The sequence below is a fragment of the Schistocerca serialis genome, chromosome 1 (genome assembly GCF_023864345.2).
Source record: "Schistocerca serialis cubense isolate TAMUIC-IGC-003099 chromosome 1, iqSchSeri2.2, whole genome shotgun sequence".
Classification (NCBI taxonomy): Eukaryota; Metazoa; Arthropoda; class Insecta; order Orthoptera; family Acrididae; genus Schistocerca; species Schistocerca serialis.
In genome coordinates, this window is record NC_064638.1 from 956054247 (window position 1) to 956067775 (window position 13529).

The 13529-nt window shown below is 41.0% G+C and overlaps 1 protein-coding gene across 2 annotated transcripts in view; it reads left to right on the forward strand.

Annotated features, from left to right (window-relative positions):
- Window positions 1–13529, forward strand: part of LOC126412820 (superoxide dismutase [Cu-Zn]-like) — a 349180-nt gene that overhangs the window by 151224 nt on the left and 184427 nt on the right. For both annotated transcript variants that reach the window (XM_050082628.1, XM_050082665.1), the window contains exon 2: window positions 9096–9133. The gene's annotated coding sequence lies outside the window, so the exon portion shown is untranslated. The remainder of the gene's footprint in view (window positions 1–9095; window positions 9134–13529) is intronic.

A 13529-nucleotide genomic window follows, 5' to 3' on the forward strand; every position in this document is an offset into this window, starting at 1 on the left:
TTTCTCATACACAAACAGCAGTTGACTGGCGTTGCCCGGTGAAACGCTGTTGTGATGCCTCGTGTAAGGAGGAGAAATGCCCGCCATCACGTTTCCGACTTTGATAAAGGTCGGATTGTAGCCTATCACGATTGCGGTTTATCGTATTGCGACATTGCTGCTCGCGTTGATCTAGAACCAATGACTGTTAGCAGAATATGGAATCTGTGGGTTCAGGAGGGTAATACGGAACGCCGTGCTGGATCCCAACGGCCTCGTAACACTAGCAGTCGAGATGACAGGCATCTTATCCGCATGGCTGTAACGGAACGTGCAGCCACGTCTCTATCCCTGACTCAACAGATGGGGACGTTTGCAAGTCAACAACCATCTGCTTGAACAGTTCGACGATGTTTGCAGCAACATGGACTATCAGCTCGGAGACCATGGCTGCGGTTACCCTTGACGCTGCATCACGGAGAGGAGTGCATGCGATGGTGTACTCAACGACGAACCTGGGTGCACGAATGACAAAACGTCATTTTTTCGGATGAATCCAGGTTCTGTTTACAGCATCATGATGGTCGCATCCGTGTTTGGCGACATCGCGGTGAACGCACATTGGAAGCGTGTATTCGTCATCGTCTTACTGGCGTATCACCCGGCGTGATGGTATGGGGTGCCATTGGTTATGCGTTTCGGTCACCTTTCGTTCGCGTTCACGACACTTTGAACAGTGGACGTTACATTTCAGATGTGTTACGACCGGTGGCTCTACCCTTCATTCGATCCCTGCGAGACCCTACATTTTAGCAGGATAATCCACGACCGCAAGTTGCAGGTCCTATAAGGGCCTTTCTGGATACAGAAAATGTTCGACTGCTGCCCTGGCTAGTGCATTCTCCAGATCACTCACCAATTGAAAACGTCTGGTCAATGGTGGCCGAGCAACTGGCTCGTCACAATACGCCTGTCACTTCTCGTGAACTGTGGTATCGTGTCGAAACTGCTTGGGCAGCTGTACCTGTACACGCCATTTAAGCTCTGTTTGACTCAATGCCCAGGCGTATCAGGGCCGTTATTACGGCCAGAGGTGGTTGTTCTGGGTACTGATTTCTCAGGATCTATGCACCCAAATTGCGTGAAAATGTAATCACTTGTCAGTTCTAGTATAATATATTTGTCCAATGAATACCCGTTTATCATCTGCATTTCTTCTTGGTGTAGCAATTTTAATGGCCAGTAGCGTACATTTTATGTCCTTCAAGCTTCGTCAGTCATGAATTTCTTAACAGTGTCTACTTCGTGGACACCAATTTTGACGTTAAATTTCTCGCTATTCTAATTTCTGCTACTTCTTATTACTTTCGTCTTTTTGCTGTTTACCGTCAGTCCGTATTCTGTACTCATTACACTCTTTATTTCATTCAACAGATCCTGTGATTTTTCTTCATTTTCACTCAGTATAGTAATATCGTCAGCGAATCTTAGCATTGATAACATTTCACCCTGAGCTTTAATCCCTCTCTTGAACCTTTCTTATATTTTCGTGATTACTTCTTCGATGTATAGCTTCAATATTAGGGGCGAAATACCCTTTTTAATCCGAAAACTTCGTTCCTGGTCTCCCAGTCTCTCTGTTCCCTGTTGGTTCTTTTACATAGTGTATATTACCCGTCTTTCCTTACAGCGTACTCCCATTTTTCTCAGAATTTTGAAAGTCTCGCATCAGTTAACACTGTCGAACCCTTTTTCCAGGTCGACAAATCCCATGAACGTGCCTCGATTTTTCTTCATTCTTGCTTCCTTTATGAAGCGCAATGCCAGAACTGCCTCTCTGGTGCCTTTACCTTTCATAAAGCCAAACTGATTATTACCTATCAGATTCCGAGATTTTTCATTCTTCTGTATATTATTATTGTTAGCAACTTGGATGCATCAGCTATAAAGCTGACTGGCTCCTAATTCTCGCTCATATCTGCCATTGATATCTACGGGTTTGTGTGGTTGATATATTTTCGAAAATCTGATTGTATGTCCTCAGTCTCATAGATTCTTTATATCAGCTTGGCTAGTTCTCTCGTTGCCACTGTCCCCAATGATTTTAGAAATATCCGGGGGATATTATCAACTCCTTTTGCCTCATCTATCGCAGTTCTTCTAAAGGTCTGTTAAACTCTAACATGGGATCTCAGTACAACTTCTTATACGTAAGACGTGTATGTTCTCATTTAACACCAAGATTACGTCACTAACATCTCACAAGCTGCCAGACAGTTCAAGGAAAACAACTTTCTTCTTAGCGCAAAGCCTTTACTATAGATGTGAAAAGCGGGAGCTGGGCCCAATGAGCCGTTGACATCGAGATCTTTAGAAGCTGAGTACAAGCTCGGACTGAACAAGAAGTTTAAGTAAGTCGCTCTGCTGTTTCCAAAGGAATCACCGCATCATTCGCCTTTAGCGACTTATGAAAACTATGAAAAAAGGAAATTTAGAAGGCTGGACGGGGAATTGGATTTCTCTGCTTCCGAATATGCATGAAGTGTCTTAACCATTGCGCCACCTTGCCCTCTTATTAAGTAAACATATAAGGCGAGCAGAGCTTTCAATTGTCGTAGAAGCAGCTCTCAAAAGAAAAGTTGCGACCCTATGGGTTACCAAGAACACTGCAGGAGGTGCACTTCCTGTAAAGCGGTTGACGCGTGCTAACACGCAGTGCATGACATTTTTACAGAAGAACACCTCGCTACAGGGAGGTGGCTTAGTAATTGTTAGCGCCTCTTTGGAACAATCCTGCGGAATCGAGAAAGTCAACATGTAAAACGAATAAGTGCTGTTTATTATTGCATATGCAGTAAATGAAAAACAACTTCTCCATCAGCTAAGTCAAGAAATCATTAAGTATATCTTATATTCGGAACAAGGATTACTACAGGTTTTAAAACATTTCGTGAGAGTATCCCGCTCACCGCTTTCTAGCTGGACTATGTCCTCGATCTACATCTACATCTACATTTATACTCCGTAAGCCACCCAACGGTGTGTGGCGGAGGACACTTTACGTTCCACTGTCATTACCTCCCTTTCCTGTTCCAGTATCGTATGGTTCGCGGGAAGAACGACTGTCTGAAAGCCTCCGTGCGCGCTCGAATCTCTCTAATTTTACATTCGTGATCTCCTCGGGAGGTATAAGTAGGGGGAAACAATATATTCGATACCTCATCCAGAAACGCACCCTCTCGAAACTTGGACAGCAAGCTACACCACGATGCAGAGCGCCTCTCTTGTAGAGTCTGCCACTTGAGTTTACTAAACATCTCCGCAACGCTATCACAGTTACCAAATAACCCTGTGACGAAACGCGCCGCTCTTCTTTGGATCTTCTCTATCTCCTCTGTCAACCCGACCTGGTACGGATCCCACACTGATGAGCAATACTGAAGTATAGGTCGAACGAGTGTTCTGTAAGCCACCTCCTTTGTTGATGGACTACATTTTCTAAGGACTCTCCCAATGAATCTCAACCTGGTACCCGCCTTACCAACAATTAATTTTATATGATCATTCCACTTCAAATCGTTCCGTACGCGTACTCCCAGATATTTTACAGAAGTAACTGCTACCAGTGTTTGTTCCGCTATCATATAATCATACAATAAAGGATCCTTCTTTCCATGTATTCGCAATACGTTACATTTGTCTATGTTAAGGGTCAGCTGCCACTCCCTGCAGCAAGTGCCTATCCGCTGCAGATCTTCCTGCATTTCGCTACAATTTTCTAATGCTGCACCTTCTCTGTATACTACAGCATCATCCGCGAAAAGCCGCATGGAACTTCCGACACTATCTACTAGGTCATTTATATATATTGTGAAAAGCAATGGTCCCATAACACTCCCCTGTGCACGCCAGAGGTTACTTTAACGTCTGTAGACGTCTCTCCATTGATAACAAAGTGCTGTGTTCTGTTTGCTAAAAACTCTTCAATCCAGCCACACAGCTGGTCTGATATTCCATGCCGGCCGCGGTGGTCTAGCGTTTCTAGGCGCTCAGTCCGGAACCGCGCTACTGCTACGGTCGCAGGTTCGAATCCTGCCTCGGGCATGGATGTGTGTGATGTCCTTAGGTTAGTTAGGTTTAATTAGTTCTAAGTTCTAGGCGACTGATGACCTCAGAATTTAAATCGCATAGTGCTCAGAGCCATTTGAACCATTTTTTCGAATTCACTGAACGCTTCACGCATAGCCCTCCTTACGCTAACTTTGACATCGTTTAGCTTCTGTTTGTCTGAGAGGTTTTGGCTGCGTTTAAACTTGGGGTGAACCTCTCTTTGCTTTCGCAATAGTTTCCTAACTTTGTTGTTGAACCACGGTGGGTTTTTCCCGTCCCTCACAGTTTTACTCGGCACGTACCTGTCTAAAACGCATTTTACGATTGCCTGAACTTTTTCCATAACCACTCAACATTGTCAGTGTCGGAACAGAAATTTTCGTTTTGATCTGTTAGGTAGTCTGAAATCTGCCTTCTATTAGTCTTGATAAACAGATAAACCTTCCTCCCTTTTTTTATATTCCTACTAACTTCCAACTGACGAAAGAATGATTCTTCTGGGCAACATTTACAGTTGCCGTCAAACAGCGGATATGTGCAACACTTTGATGTTTGTGAGAAAGACGCTAACGGCTTTAATTACTCAATCTACAGATGTGGCGATGACGTACCTACATACCAGACGTTCTAAAAGTTTTGATATGTGTTGAAGCACATCCAGTTGAAAATGGCTAAATTTCGAAATCACAAGTGTGGATTTCGTAAACAAACAATTTTATCGGTCAAAGAAAAGATTAATGTCATTAAAAAAGCCTTGTTGTTGTTGTTGTTGTGGTCTTCAGTCCTGAGACTGGTTTGACGCAGCTCTCCATGCTACTCTATCCTGTGCAAGTTTCTTCATTTCCCAGTACCTACTGCAACCTACATCCTTCTGAATCTGTTTAGTGTATTCATCTCTTGGTCTCCCTCTACGATTTTTACCCTCCACGCTGCCCTCCAATACTAAATTTGTGATCCCTTGATGCCTCAGAACATGTCCTACCAACCGATGCCTTCTTCTAGTCAAGTTGTGCCACAAACTCCTCTTCTCCCCAATCCTATTCAATACCTCCTCATTAGTTATATGATCTCCCCATCTAATCTTCAGCATTCTTCTGTAGCATCACATTTCGAAAGCTCTATTCTCTTCTTGTCCAAACTATTTATCGTCCATGTTTCACTTCCATACATGGCTACACTCCATACTAATACTTTCAGACTTCCTGACACTTAAATCTATATTAGATGTTAACAAATTTCTCTTCTTCAGAAACGCTTTCCTTCCCATTGCCAGTCTACATTTTATATCCTCTCTACGTCGACCATCATCAGTTATTTTGCTCCCCAAATAGAAAAAAAACTCCTTTACTACTTTAAGTGTCTCATTTCCTAATCTAATTCCCTCAGCATCACCCAACTTAATAGACTACATTCCATTATTCTCGTTTTGCTTTTGATGTTCATCTTATACCCTCCTTTCATGACACTGTCCATTCCATTCAAATGGTCATCCAAGTCCTTTGCTGTCTCTGACAGAATTACAATGTCATCGGCGAACCTCAAAGTTTTTATTTCTTCCCCATGGATTTTAATACCTACTCCGAAATTTTCTTTTGTTTCCTTCACTGCTTGCTCAATATACAGATTGAATAACATCGGGGATATGCTACAACCTTGTCTCACTCCCTTCCCAACCACTGCTTCTCTTTCATGCCCCTCGACTCTTGTAACTGCCATCTGGTTTCTGTACAAACTGTAAATAGCCCTTCGCTCTCTGTTTTTTACCCCTGCCACCTTCAGAATTTGAAAGAGAGTATTCCGGTCAACATTGTCAAAAGCTTTCTCTAAGTCTACAAATGCTAGAAATGTAGGTTTGCCTTTCCTTAATCTAGCTTGTAAGATAAGTCGTAGGGTCAGTATTGCCTCACGTTTTCCAATATTTCTACGGAATCCAAACTGATCTTCCCCGAGGTCAGCTTCTACCAGTTTTTCCATTTGTCTGTAGAGAACACGCGTTAGTATTTTGCATCCGTGACTTATTAAACTGATAGTTCGGTAATTTTCACATCTGTCAGCACCTGCTTTCTTTGGGATTGGAAATTATATTCTTCTTGAAGTCTGAGGTTATTTCGCCTGTCTCATACGTCTTGCTCACCAGATGGTAGAGTTTTGTCTGGACTGGCTCTCCCAAGGCCGTCAGTCGTACTAATGGAATGTTGTCTACTCCCGGACCTTGTTTCGACTCAGGTCTTTCAGTGCTGTGTCAAACTCTTCACGCAGTATGGTATCTCCCATTTCATCTTCATCTACATCCTCTTCCATTTCCATAATATTGTCCGCAAGTACATTGCCCTTGTATAGACCCACTATATACTCCCTCCACCTTTCTGCTTTCCCTTCTTTGCTTAGAACTGGGTTTCCAGCTGAGCTCTTGATATTCATACAAGTGGTTCTCTTTTCTCTAATGGTCTCTTTAATTTCCCGTAGGCAGTATCTATCTTACCCCTAGTGAGATAAGCCTCTACATACTTACATTTGTCCTCTAGCCGTCCCTGCTTAGTCATTTTGCACTTCCTGTTGATCTCATTTTTGAGACGTTTGTATTCCGTTTTGCCTGCTTCATTTACTGCACTTTTATATTTTCTCCTTTCATCAATTAAATTCAATATTTCTTCTGTTACCTAAGGATTTCTACTAGGCCTCGTCTTTTTACCTACTAGGTCCTCTTCTGCCTTCATTACTTCACCTCTCAAAGCTATCCATTCTTCTTCTACTGTATTTCTTTCCCCCATTCCTGTCAATAGTTCCCTTATGCTCTCCCTGAAACTCTGTACAACCTCTGGTTTAGTCAGTTTATCCAGGCCCCATCTCCTTAAATTCCCACCTTTTTGCAGTTTCTTCAGTTTTAGTCTACAGTTCATAACCAATAGATTGTGATCAGAGTCCACATCTGCCCCTGGAAATGTCTTACAATTGAAAACCTTGTTCCTAAATCTCAGTCTTACCATTATGTAATCTATCTGAAACCTGTCAGTATCTCCAGGCTTCTTCCATGTATACAACCTTCTTTTATGATTCTTGAACCAAGTGTTAGCTATGATTAAGTTGTGCTCTGTGCAGAATTCTATCAGGGGGCTTCCTCTTTCATTTCTTAGCCCCAATCCATATCCACCTACTACGTTTCCTTCTCTCTCTTTTCCTACTACCGAATTCCATTCACCCATGACTATTAAATTTTCGTCTCCCTTCACTACCTGAATAATTTCTTTTATTTCATCATACATTTCTTCAATTTCTTCGTCATCTGCAGAGCTAGTTGGCATATAAACTTGTACTACTGTAGTAGGCGTGGGCTTCGTGTCTATTTTGGCCACAATAATGCGTTCACTATGCTGTTTGTAGTAGCCTACTCGCACTCCTATTTTTTTATTCATTTTTAAACCGACTCCTGCATTACCCTTATTTGCTTTTGTATTTATAACCCTGTATTCGCCTGACCAAAAGTCTTGTTCCTCCTGCCAGCGAACTTCGCTAATTCCTACTATATCTAACTTTAACCTATCCATTTCCCTTTTTAAATTTTCCAACCTACCTGCCCGATTAAGGGATCTGACATTCCACGCTCCGATCCGTAGAACGCCAGTTTCCTTTCTCCTGATAACAACGTCCTCCTGAGTAGTCCCCGCCCGGAGATCCGAATGGGGGACTATTTTACCTCCGGAATATTTTACCCAAGAGGACGCCATCATCATTTTAACCATACAGTAAAGCTGCATGCTCTCGGGAAAAATTACGGCCGTAGTTTCCCCTTGCTTTCAGCCGTTCGCAGTACCAGCACAGCAAGGCCGTTTTGGTTAGTGTTACAAGGCCAGATCAGTCAATCATCCAGACTGTTGCCCCTGAAACTACTGAAAAGGCTGCTGCCCCTCTTCAGGAACCACACGTTTGTCTGGCCTCTCAATACATACCCCTCCGTTGTGGTTGCACCGACGGTACGGCTGTCTGTATCGCTGAGGCACGCAAGCCTCCCCACCAACGCCAAGGTCCATGGTTCTTGGGGGGCGGTGGGCGGGGGGGGGGGGGGGGGAAGCCTTCTGTTATTGTAATAAAGCCAGGTGTAATGTCTATGAAATTCGATTATTCGGCGTTACTGGACTCGTTACTGTGTACAAATGTACTCAAAGCACCTGAAAGAGAAGCGAAAAGAGTTGCCTTGATAGGTCTTCCATCTTTGATAAGAATGGTGTTATGACTTGAGAGTATTGCAAAGAGTCGACGTCTCGTTTAATAGTTGTTGAGAAATAATCCTACTCTGCTGAAAGCGGGTGAATGAATTTCGCCCTATGAACAACAATAATTCTGTATGTATTCAGGACAATTGCTATAGCAGCCACGGCTTACATGTATGAAGTTTTTTCATGAGAAATAACAATTAAATTATTATCTTACTTTCGTACAGAGCCACGATATGGTAAGCAAGCAGTTCACCATTATTAGATAACTGAATACTCGTCTGCGTTTTAATTTTCTCTCAGTTGCACTCAAATCCAAATAAACACTGTTTCTGCTCAGTACTTAAAAAACTTCACAGATTAAACTGCTCTTTACAACTTGGTACGCACTCATTCGGCAATCACTCTACTTATAGTATGATTCACATTATCAAACGTAATCGGAATAATTTAGCTACAAGGATTCTGATAAAACTTTCCATAACAGACCACACCAACACACATTACAAGTATTTCTACTGTTGTATAGTCAACAATATTCACGGTCTGCAAGCGCGTGACAAAAACATGGCACTGTCAAATTATAACGACTTCAAAGAACTCCAGCATAAACATCTTAGAAGAATACTGCAGGCAAAATCCATACTGGTGGCAGCTCCTTGCAATGTTTCAGTATGATCACTTAATCAAACCGTATTCTTTTTACACACTCGTTTCTCATATTTTTCTTTTTGTCTATCAATAATAAAGTGACATATATTCTGTCATATGAATGATTCTTTTTGTTTCTTTCAGATACTGCAACGTTATCAACTTGTACAGCCCTAAACGAGGTGAGTTCATTGATACTACGAAAATATTTTAATGCCTTCAATGGTAGAGAATACATTTACCAGAAGCAGTCTCCAGCCAATAGAAATATTGACCTGTTTTTATTGACTTCGTTATGTTGTCCTGATTTTATGCATAAAGCCTCTGTGAAAATAACGAATTTTAATGAGAGGCTAGCAGAGGAAAGTCTACTGTATTGTACCTCACGGCAATTAGCTTTTGTGATATTTCAAGATGTCGTTGTGGGTCTCACCTAACACCTATGAATATGATATAAATTCTGACAGTGCTAAGAAAATCATAAAACTTGCCAGTCTAATATTGTCACTATTCTAGTATTATGTATGAGTATTGTATGACCTACTAGGGAACAGCACGTTTTATAATGTTAAATGTTTTTAAGAGGTGTCGAAGTGAGACGCTGTTCTATGTTTGAATCTGTCAAGCAACACCAAGGATAATTCTATGGACTGAATGATATAGTTTTGAGGGTCACATAATTTATCTTCTTCTTGCATGTCGTTTCATTCGCCTTTATCAACAATTGTGGTTCTTGAGATGGATAGTACGGGGTCATAGAAATGCAGTACACACCCAAAATACTCAGAAAAATCTTTTTAACTACTATTCGTTTCATTAGTTCCCACTATCATATTATTTGTTGTATTGGTTCTTTAGTAATGAGTTCCTCATGCTATTCGCGGGCAAGTGCTCTGCCAACTGAGCTACCCAAGCACGACTCACGACCCGTCCTCACAGTTTCAGTTCTGCCAGAAGAGCTTCTGTGATGTTTGGAAGGTAGGAGACGTGGTACTGCCAAAATTGAAGCTGTGAGGACGGATCGTGAGTCGTGCTTGGGTAGCTCAGTTGGCAGAGCACTTGCTCGCGAAAGGCAAAGATCCCGAGTTCGAGTCTCGGTCCGCACACACTTTTAATTTGTCAGGAAGTTTCATATCAGCGCACACTCCGTTGCAGAGTGTAAATCTCATTCTACAAGTAACATTTTTTGACAGACGCTTAAATTGTCCAGTTCCAACAGTTAAATCAGAATTACCAGAAATACCAAAAAATTATTGAGAAAAATTTCCTACAAACAAAGCCAGAAATTCCTGAAGCCATCAAAAATTCTAAATTAGTAAATTAAGTGGTGAAAGCACAATGACAGCAGAATTATTGAAATAAATGAAGCCAAAGCATAAAAACGCTTTTTTACAACATCTGGAAAACTAAACATTGCAGAAGACTAGAAGATGCCATTATCTGCTCACAACATAAAAAGAAAGAGCCATAATATGTCAGCAGTTGAAAAGGAATGTCACTTCTACAAGTGGCACAAAATATATTAGAAAAAAATGTGGCATGCAGTGTATCATAAACAAATTCTCGTCAACAAAGTTGAAGAAGGAAGGAAGGTACTGCTCAATACAGATTTATAACTTAAAATCAATAATTAACCATAGAATGTTAATCAGCGAATTCATAATATCATTTATTGATTTCAAGAAAATATTTGATAAAATCATGAGATGATTTGAAGTTAAAGCAAAATTAGAAACTTAATTAATGAAATTGTAGCAAGTACAATACCTAAAGGGAAAACTGTGGGAGAAATGTCTCATTCATTTGAAGGAAAAGCTGTTGTTGGATAAGAGCGCCGGCCGCGGTAGTCTCGCGGTTCTAGGCGCGCAGTCCGGAACCGTGCGACTGATACGGTCGCAGGTTCGAATCCTGCCTCGGGCATGGATGTGTGTGATGTCCTTAGGTTAGTTAGGTTTAAGTAGTTCTAAGTTCTAGGGGGCTGATGACCACAGCAGTTGAGTCCCATAGTGCTCAGAGCCATTTGAACCATTTTTTTGTTGGATAAGGCGATGGGTTATCAACTGTATTGTTTAACTGTGCTTTAGAAAAAAATGTATCTGGAATCTGAGCTAAAAATCACGAAATGGAATATTGTGAGAAGGAGATACAATGAAGTGCCTGTAAACTACGTGGGTTTCATAGATGATTTTGCAGTACTTTCAGGAAATACGACAGAGATTGTTACTCAAGTAAATCTTATGGAAACAATAGCCAAGACAACTGGTTTCAGAATTTCAAACGAAAAAACTTCATGAAAAATATAAAAAAATACAACAATATTCATAGGCACACAGGTAGATACAATACAGAGAGTTAGGAACTTTAAATAAGTTGGAGAAACCGTACAGCAGCCTGTACTAGAATAATTTGCAACAGATACAAGGCTTAATAAAATGGAAAGAATATATGTTTGACTAAAAATATCTACAACAAGAGATGAGTGTCTAGAAATACAAAACTAAAACGCCATTCTACCATGGAAAGCCTAGAATATTTATATGCATAGGAATGCTTAACAGTGACTATAAGCTGGATGTAATAGAGATACTTGAATATCAGATAAACAATGGGTGCAATTGGAATTGGAAAGTAATGAGAAGATCCACCAAAATATACAGAAATGTCATAATTAATGTCTAAGCACGACTGATTCTCCTTGAACACCTATTCTGAATGAAGGGAAACAGCTTAACAAAACAAAATTACAGTAATTCTAGAAAACGGAATCAACAACAGCATGAATTACGAAAATAACAAGCAAGCTAGAAATAAACATTAAAGAACAGGAAATAAAAAGAATAAACTTTTTAAGAATAAAGCACTGAAGCTGGAAAGCTTTCAAGACTGAAGAAATAGGAAATCAGAAACAACATGGACAGAAGAAAGAAAAGACAGCATGAGGAGAAGACGTAAGAGTGCTGGAAAAATAGGAAAAAGGAAATGAAGTTGTTACGTGGTCCTAATTGGTCAATACGAAGATAAAAATTGGAAACAACACACCCTTAAACGTGAGAAAAGCAAAAAACTAATTCTTATTTAATTCTCTTTTCCTCTCAGTACTCTCACAATTCTATTAACGCCAGTTATCTACAGTAGACTAACGACGTTCTTCGTTGACCAAATTTCTGGTTCCATAGCAAGTAAATATCACGTCTTAACTTTGGCTCCATAGCCATTCAAATAAATATCGTATCTTAACTTTATGATCTTGTCTATTCGAACAGTTGCCACATAATGATGAGCTGTGTTTACATCCATCTATCCTGCCAGTTCCTTAGATTTCCTGCATACGTTGCACAAGAAGCAATGTTTGTACCGAAATCAACTACAGATGATACGTGCACTGCAACATTTCACTGCCTTAGTTCTTCCAAGTCATTCTTTGCATATCGTGGCTTCCACTTGTCACAAGGAGCGTATGCATTTTGTATGTTTTGTCCGTACATGCCATATGCATAAATACGCAAGCCATCTGACGCGACATGCCTATGCATCTCTGCAGACACAATTTTTTTTCTATTTTTGTAAAATTCATCCCCATCATTGCCTTCCTCCCCATCATTCATCCCCATTACGGTCGGAGGAAGGCAATGACAAACCACCTCCACTAGGACCTTGCCTAGTCGGCGGTGCGGACCTCGCGCATCGTTCCCTACGCTCCTCGGAGTACGGGACCTCTTCATCATTCATCAAATACAGAAACCAGGTATTTAACAATTTCCTGTCATACCTTCTGAATGTTTGGAGATTTTTCCACCATGTTTTCCATGTTCTATGCAAACACGTAAGTTTTGTAAACTGTCATACAGTTTTGATTAGTGAAAAATAAACAACCCCAAAGATATGACGTGTTGTTGTTGCATGAGCGCAGAAGCAGCTCGTGAAAGGAAACGATTCAGAAAAAAGTACTAAGCATGAAAAGACTTAGTCTGTAGCAGCTCCACTGATCTGACTTACAGAAAGAGTGTCTTGTTTCTAGCTTCGAAGTCAACACCCCAGCAGCGCGAGGCAAATCTTTGTCAACGTTGCCATTCGTGTCTTGGATAAATCATTAAAGAAATGTCATCCGAAGGTCGAGAGACGAAAACCGAGACGCAGTACTCAACAAATAGCCACGATAGCCTCAACAATTTCGTATAACTTTTCATTATTCTTCGCGCCAACTAGGCCTATAGTATTCAGTACACCATCAGAGGCTGATATGCGAGATGGACGATTAGAATTTTTGAAACATTTCGCTCCGTAATAAAAGCTCGAGTTGGATACGAATGGGGCAGGCAGGAAATTGACAGGATTTTTTCATAGGACTTCGGTCTTCAGTGATTTGGAGAAACTTTGGAGGACTAAATACACGAGTGCAATTCCACGGAATCAATCGCAACAGTAACTGGATTTACTATTTATTTACTTCTCCAATAATAGAACATTGGTTCGAGCTCCAATGGCTTATCTCCAGTGGTAATATAAACAATGGAAATGGAAATGAGCGTTTGGCGTCATTGGCCGGGAGGCACCTTACGGGGCAGGTCCGGCCGCCTT